Genomic DNA, 9,043 nt, shown 5'->3' on the forward strand with positions numbered 1-9,043 from the left:
ATCCTGTGGCTAATCCTAACTACAGACATCCCCAGACCAGGCCTAATTAGGGCTTCCCGCGTATCCCTCCATCGGGACATCAGGTCGGTGAGGTTCCCTTATATATTTATGAGGGTGGGGGTAACATTTGTGCAAAAGAGGGGACACACAATAGCTACCCAAAAGTATAGCTCTGCAAGTCGTTGTCCTTACGAACTTGCTTTCTATACCGAATCTTTCTTTTCCTCAAAACCACGGTGGGAGTAGGACTTAGATCTATCCGGTCCTAATCATATTTTCGAGCTCAAGTTTGAAGGCATGGCATCCTTCAATATCATATCCTCTGGCTCCAGTGTGGTATAAGCAAAACTTGTTTCTGTTGGGCCCTAATGGTACGGGCTCATAAACAGGTTCCACGGGTCTGATCTTGTTCAATGAAGCCAAAGTCGAGAAGAGGCGAGCGTATGATTCCTCAAAAATCGTGAAATCATACCGCCAAATTTGGGTCTCAAGGGTAACTCCCTCTCCTGGGGTAATGGGGTCTTGAACCAATAAGGTATGTTGTCCCCATAAAGTCTCGATGATCTTGTCGTCAATTAAGCTAACAATCCTTCTTCTCAACACCAAACACTCGTTCAAGGTGTGACCCGCCTGATTGAGGTGAAACGGGTACCTTTTGTAAGCGTACACCAAGTCAGGGACCGGTAGCCTAGCCCTAGTGGTGCAATCCAGCCCATTAGCTATCATCTTCCCGAACACTTCCTTGCAAGTGACGAGCAATGGAGCTACTTTGAATGGGTAAGATCGAGCTCTGAAAGCTATGTTCCACGGAGCTGGTGTAGGAAGGTTTGCCCTTCTAAAGTTTTCTAATACCATAGTAGAGGAAGTGGGCATCAACATGGGAGAAGGTGCATAGAAATTCGTCCCCTCATCAATGGGGGCATAATAACCGGATTCATCATCTACATCGTTCCCTTGAAATTTGGGAAATATCTCAAATGGTTTCTCCCCTCCTTCGGCCCTTATGTTGACAGGCTTTGTTTCCTCCATGTCCTGAGGCTTTTCCTCCTCCTCCTCCTCCTCCTCTGGCTTTTCTTCTTCCTCTTCTGGCTCTTCTTATTCAATGGGCTCGGGATCCTTCTCTTGGGTCTCTGTTTCCTCTTGTGGGTTCGATGCGACCACCCATGGATCCGACCTGGTTCCTTGATCCCCATTTGTCCCTTCCGGGGTTCCTTCTCTGGGTGTTACGGGCCTTCTCCCTAGCGGCATGTAGTTTAGCACCATTTCCCTCACCTCCTCAGGGACATTTCCATAGAGTTGCTCTTAGGGTATGCCTTCCGACGGGTTCCCAACCATGCCCAATAATCCATCTACCTCCTTTGCTTTCCTAATTCCTGGAGGTGCCTTTCCATCTGCAATACCTTGTCCCGCAGCATCTTGATTGTCTCCCCCAAAGTCTGCGCTTCCTGCCCCTCTTGATTCGCCATCGTAAGTCAACCTTTTGTGGAGATAAATTCGGGTAAGTTTTAAGCCTCGGGTTTTTCTTTCTGGTACGTAGTTTAGGTCATCGGACGAATCGTACTCAAGCTTGCATATATGATTATACACATAGCAAGTAAGCATGTGAAGCAGGTAGCAAATAAGCATGTAATATACAGGTATTTATACTACTCGTGTCCCTAAGGCCTTTTGAATCAAAGCTTTCTTAGTCGTTCAAAACATATAAGTGCCATTTGTGAAGGTGAACCATTGCCTCGAAAAAGTCATCATAATTTAATAAATAATAGTAATATCTTCCCTGAAGGGATTACAAAAGTGATGATAAAGCCGGCATGGGGCTTATAATAACAAAAGCAGTAATCAGGGAAGTCCTCCGGTGGCTGATGTCAAGGTTTGGATCGTCCTGGCCTTCTTGACCCTTCGAAGTGTGGTCTGGATACGAAGGCGTGCCTAATATAGCTCCATCCTGATAATCATTAGGTCCATTTCTTCCAAGATTTTGGCCAAATGCTCGTCTGTACCTTTCATGCATTCTTTTATACGCTCCTCTCCTTGGGCCTCCTGGGAGGTACGAGCCCTGGTGTAAGTGCCAAATGTCCCTCCAGCCATGCGTGATACCTTGGGTCACACACTGCTTCGAGCCTGTCTAGGGATAAAATATTTGGGCCCTAGCTTACACGGGCATTCCATTCCCTGAGGATTACCCCCGCATGCTGTGTTCTCAATGACGAACTGCTCAGAGTTTCCCACCTGAGGTATCACTTTCCTCCTACCGAACTGTCTTAATACCTGGGATGGATAATAAGGTCGAATTCATCGAAACCTAGCTAGCAGCACGAAGGGGAAATTCTTGCCTCGGACCACCACAATTTCGGTTATAAAGTCAGGAAACATCCAATAGATCCGATCTTCAGTCAAGTCGGTGAAGAAATCAACCTAGCATTTTTATACATAAACTCGAGAGTTGGACAGTAATTCACAAGGCGGTCTATCCGATTTTGTCGACTCCAACCCTGAACCTCTTTGGCCATGTTAAGGTGTTTGATAATCCACCATTGTAGCAACATATTTCATCCCTGAAAGTGTTGGAAATAATTTCAACACTTATCTAGAGCTCAGAAGATGTAGGCCAATATAATGGGTCCCAGGTCAAAATACCTTGTTTCTTGATCTTTGGTTATGCCGTGGAAGATTGCATGGGCCAGGTAGATCACTTGGGTGTCTATGGCCAATAACTCATCCTATGGAAACACCATAGTGCCTAACAAGGCTATGACAAAGGCTAAAGGCCTGGTGGCCTCCCATTCCTCTCGACTCTTGAATTCCCTTCGATATATAGTGTACCCGGTGACATCCCCGAATCTCCAGTATAGATCCCTGAATGCTACGGTGGGCCTTTATGCCCAGGATGCCTCAGTCAAAGCAAGAAACCTCATGATTTGGCTGACGGTGGGCCTCTGTCGAAATAACAGATTGTGATCCGGCTTGTGTCGCCTCCTTAGCCAGGTTCCATTGTTGTTTATGGCATCCCTAATCTCTTATAGGGTAGGAGTCATCTCAATATCACTGAAATGGAACAACATTTCTTTGTCATCCCAATACTCCGCCAATAACTCTATCAGCTCCGGGCGACCTTACATTGTCATGATAGAGGGTAAGTGTCCTAAAGTATAATTGATCGTTCTCTGGTGAGTATCACCCAGCCATTCATACCAAACCCTCAACAACTTTGGAGCCTCAGTGACGATGTCAAAACGGATTCTTCGTTTGATCTACAAAACAGAACACGGTTAAGATTCCCCCATCCCCGTAGGATCAATGGTTCACCATATAGGCACAAACATGTTTCCACCTATCACATAAATGAGATGCGGTGTTTTTCGGGTCATAGACCGTCCAAACACAAGGTAGTCTCTCTTAATGAGCCATAGGTATGTTTAAGATACCCAAGGCTCGTCTATGCATAAATGCTCTAGTTCAGTGGGGATTTGGCTGAGCTCTATCCTAGTTTTCACTAGAGTGGTTTTTCACGAAAGACCGCAAAACCCGAGCGGACAACTGGGGCTGAACCATTAGGGATATTGGACGACCGCGTACCAACCCGGCCTCATAACAGTTCCAAAAGAATTTTTTGTTTTATTGTGAAGGAACGACCGCATGCTCGGCGAAGTCGCCTTTGGAACAAAGTGTAAAATAAATGCCAGGAGTGGCGGAGTTATGATATGCATGCAATGACAGTTAATAATTGTGAGAAAGTAAACACATAGACAATTAAGGCAAATATATTCATATTATATTGGAATCCTTATGGTTAGAACCTTTAAGTCCCCAGCGGAGTCGCCATCTATAACGGTTCGCTTTTTACACGGGTTAAGGCATAAAAGCTACTACGAACTCGTTGGTGCTCTTTCGGACTTTGTTGTTAAAAGAGTCGCCACTTTATTTTTAAGAAATTAGGAAAATCGGAGGTGAAGGGTTTATTCAAATGCCGTGAAAAATCTTTCGTAATCCAGAGTTCTAGGTAAGGGTTCTGATGATCTCCTGGGGAAGGTGTTAGACACCTCAGTATTAAGAATTCGTACTATATGGTTGACCTTCGAATTCCAATGTATAAGTATTTGCATGAACTGTTTATTTAGTGTTTATTCTCGCAAAAATCTTGTCATTTGCATATCATTTTGATAAAAGAATTTGAATACGTTCCCTTTATATATAGGGTACATAGATTCGAATTTATAATATCCGGATAAAGTAATTTCCCCTTTTTGTATATAGGGATGATGTATTTCGTTTGGAAAATGAGTATAAAGTTGTCATCTTTATACATGTTATTTGAGAATATATGGTTATTTATGTTTTGAATATCTAATTTTATCCATGCTTAACTCATACTTTATTTGGTTCAATCTGTATAGTACGTTTGCAACGCTTTATCCGAGAACTCATGCATACAAATATTTTTAGGAAATAGGTCATTTCATGACAAGTTATGAAATTTGTCCCGTATTTGGGTTTTGTAGCCAATACTATAATTCTCTCATTTTTGCAAAGAGATCTGTCCATTTTTGGCCCAAATGAGCTTTGGGTTTTAAAGATTTTGAGATGTCCATATCATCTCCTTTTATTCGTGAATGGGCTTTGACCCGAAAAATGCTTTTTTTTGCTTTGTGATAAATTTGTCCAGTTCTTGTTAATTATTTTTTGCTGAAATCAGTGGAGTTTTTGGCCCATTATATATATATAATACCAGATTTTGTCATTTAATCTGATCCAAAAACACATATTTTTTTGCCTTAGTTTGAAAATAAAACTTGGTTTGGTTTTTTTACTAAAAATATGCTTCAGCTTTGAAAAACAGTTCGTTTTTCTTTAACAATATTGCAACATTTGTGGTTTTGAAATATTCTTTTTTGTTCTTGTTTTAAAATTTAAACCGCGTCAAATAGTTTAACTAATCCTCTATTTAAGTTGTCAAAATCGTTACGCTAAATCTGGGTTTTGAAAAATGATTTTGGGGACTTAGAGTCAATCTAAACGGCATAAGTACTGTTATCCTAAGACTACTAGCTCACACGTAAGTATTCCACTATGACATGAGTTTTTACAAGTTTGCAAATACATAAAAGCAAAAAATGAAAGAAAAACAAGAAGCAAATAAAGGAAATGGAAAGACTAGGGGCGTACCAAGCCCCTAGCCAACCATTTTCACCCTTGGCTGAGCCTTCTGCGCGCCAAGCTATTTAATTCATCTTCGCGAACTCAATATCTTCAGAGAAAGAATTTTCCTTATTAGGCCTGAGGCCCAATAGGCAGGCTGACCCAACCCAAGTGGTCATGTGGTGAAGGAAAAAAGAAAAAAGGGGAACCGGTTAGTTCTTAATTTTCTGAAATTATCACGATTATACTTTAAAAAAAAAAACAGAAGACAATATATATAAAATATGGACAAATGTACCAAACAGATTCTACAAGTCAATGAAGTAAGGCAGCTATGCCAAATGCTTATATATGTATACCACAAGGCCTATTGGCAGGTCCTTGGTAACAAAGAGGAAGGGAGAGTCGTCGCCCCCGTATTCTCAATGCCACACAAGTTCCAAGGGGCTTCATGAACCCCAGGCATGGCTGGTCACCGAGGAAGGCTAAGACTAGACCCTACCACAAATTACCTTGTCCCACACCAATTTGGCCACGAAAACATAGGCTGATTCTAGGATAAAACACCACATAACTGTCCAGGTTCACAACACAATGCAAGCCAACAACCAGAGGCAGTAAGATTTATAGACTTGAAGTAGCAAGAAGTATGGCTAAACACACACTCATGAAAGAGGCCTAAAGGAGTCTGAAAGGAACAAAAGAGGCAAAGAACAAGACACACAATCATGGGGATCACACAACTGCAGCCTACCAATGCAAAATAAATGGGACAAGGACAAAGCAACATGGATCATGGAAAAACAACATTAGCTGCTATATCAGATATGATATGGCCAAGGATAGGAAGTCACAACTCATAGCCATGATAAAGCACACCCAAACTACGACACACAGAGGAGACAAGCCAACATTAAAAATGCACCACCATGGAATGAACATAAAGCAGTTGACATCTTCTCAATGAAAATGCATATAGAGCCAATCAAGAGAGGTGGGCATGACAGGACAAAGGCAAGACTAAGGCCCTTCTATGTCTGAGTTTTTTAGGTACCAAACTTAGTGTCAACTAGAGGCAGCTAATGCACTCTTAGGAACAAGTAAACAAGACCAGGTCAGGGAAAATTGGCAACCTAGTTTTACACTTCTACCAATCCTTCCCTTTTGTTTCCAACATAAACACATATGCACAATTATTCTTCATTTGGTCAAAGTCACAATCAATCTTGCGAGGACACCTAACTATAACCTGGGGGTCTCACTAAGCCTAGGAACAGAATCCACGTGGTTCCAAGGTTCTTGGAAATGAACACCCAACCCCACAGGCCATAGAAGTGCCATGGGGCCTCTTATCTGAAGGAAAAAATGTCAGCCTGGCTTTCTTTTTCTCCTTTCCCCAAGGCCCCTTTAAAAGGTTCTTCTTAGGTGATGTGGTCTTGGTTCACTTCCAGCCCCCTTTGTGATCACATGGAGGTTTATATCTTTAAGGTTACCTACAACCTATAATTCAATCTAAAAGGGTTCTAAGTACACATGCTCAACTAAGCAGACCTGTCCATTTGTACTAAGATCAGGACCATTTCCTAAGATCCTCAAGGATAACTAAACTAATTTCAAGTCATAGCAGGGATCAGGTTCAACCACTACAAGATATTCATGTGCCCTTGACTTCCCAGCCTTAACTCAGGTGGGTCTATACCCCTCACAGATCAAGCCATGACACAAGCCTCATTCAAACTAACCCCCAAGGATACATACAACAAAATTAGGAAAAAAATGATAGTTCAGCAAGCAGATAGAGCCTTGATTACCTAATGCCTAAGATAATCAAGGAATGACACTAACTATGTAAGAAAGTCACTAAAAACCCAGATCAGAGTCACAAAAAGGGCCTAGGGAAGACACAACAGGCAATTGAGACCTTAGATAGTATATTTACTTATTTCAGATAAAGAAAAACCTTGATAAGTCCTGTGACATAGAGCACACATTTAAACTTGGTAGTTTTAAAACTTACCTCCCCTTTTACAAGCCCAAGCACATAGCAAACATGTTAGCTAATTAGGATTGTTAATTCACATATAGATGGCCTCTTAAGAACTTTAATAAAAGAAAATGGATTTCAATAGGCATATTATGCGAGACAATTTTGGCCCTTAATAATGGCCCTTCAAATACTTAGTCTAATCAAAATCTTTTCACAAGGAACAAGAAGAAAGAAAAGGAGATAGATTTATGGCATGATCAAGTTCTGGTAAGCAAAAGGATTCAATCATCACAAAGGAGACAGGGTATAACAGCAAACAACAAACAAAGGGGGACAGATTCCCAGGTGCAACTCATGGATGAACAAACTAAAAAGAAGGAACGTAGAAAAAATGACACATGATCACAAATAGAAGCAAATGACAAGCAACAAGGTTGGTATTCAGTTTCCTGTGGTACGGGCTCAAACCACTACCAATACACTTAGCAGTCCCACTTTCTTACAAACAACTAGTTCAAACAATAAAACTCTGATAGACAAATTCCTCAAATAAAAAAAAAAACTTTTAGGAGACATGGTGAAAAAACAAACAAGACTTAGACTTTACAAATACTGACAGCAGTTCTTTTAAATCTAGGTGTACCCCCATTTCCCCCCTTTTAGATATAGTTAAGCTCTTCTAACCCACTTGAGACCCTTGTGTGTCCCAGTACCATAAGGAGAAAGTCAAAAGGATGAAGAAACAGTCTCAGGGTCCTGAAAGGGAAACAGTCTCAGGGTCCTGAAAGGGAAACAGGACAGGGTGGGGTCATCACCTCCCCATCTCCTTTTCTTGAGTCTCCTTCCAGTAAAACAGGATCTTGGGTTCCACTGGTCACTACCTCCAGTTCATGCCCAGGCTCACCTTCTACTCTTCCAAAACCTTTCCCCCATCCCGTGGCCTCATCTTCATAACCAATGACAACACTAAGGACCCTAGGAAGGTTTAGAATAACTTAACCCTATCACAAAACTTCCACAGTTGACTCTTGGAACTTCTGTCCAACCTTTAAAGATTTTTGTGGCCAAGTTTCAAGTATGAGCACTTAGACAGACCCAACATGAGCATTTAAAGCAATAACATCAGATTAAGGTTCAAAGGCAACTTCAAACCAAGGTTCTAATTATGAAATGATTTTCTTTACTCTTTAATACCACACTATATCTCAAAAGCATACATGTTCTTCATTCAGGACCAATTCACACATAAAGAAGCAAAATAGACTCAAATCCCACTTACTCTAGACTTACCCAGTCTTGAAACATTATCCTTAACCCTTTTCTTAGCTTTAGTTACTTATTCCTTTAAAGAAACTCAATCCATAACATCAAGAAAAAATAGTATCCAAAACAGCTTCACAAAGACAAATTAGACAGATTCGCGTCAAGGTTTCCTATTGCCCTTTCCCATCATTATAATTATTAGAGGTTATGTGATCAGTCTTAAAAGAAAAGACTTTTCTACACATAGCACATACATAGACATTTCCACACATGGTGAAACAGTAACAGACTTAAACACACCTGCTAATCTTTACAGCTCTCTTTAATGCCATTTTTTTGGGATTTGGGCTTCTCATTACTAAGTTAAGACAACAATCATCACCACTTAACAAACTTATTTTTACTAATTGGTTGACCATTTTTGGGCCAGATAAGGACCATCTCACGGCTGCCTTGAGTTCAATTTATTTTAACAGTGTCAAAGACCCTTCAAACCATCCCAAGCACATTTCTATTCTACAAATTCCACTCAACGGCTAATTCCAACAGGTTCCAATGACTGCTACAATCAAGAGCAATCAGATAAGTGCAGGATTAATGAACATCTTGATCAAGTTCAGGCCCCTTCCCCCCAGAACCATTGTTTAAAGCATCCAA

Source organism: Lycium barbarum, chromosome 4, assembly GCF_019175385.1.
Source record: "Lycium barbarum isolate Lr01 chromosome 4, ASM1917538v2, whole genome shotgun sequence".
Taxonomy (NCBI): Eukaryota; Viridiplantae; Streptophyta; class Magnoliopsida; order Solanales; family Solanaceae; genus Lycium; species Lycium barbarum.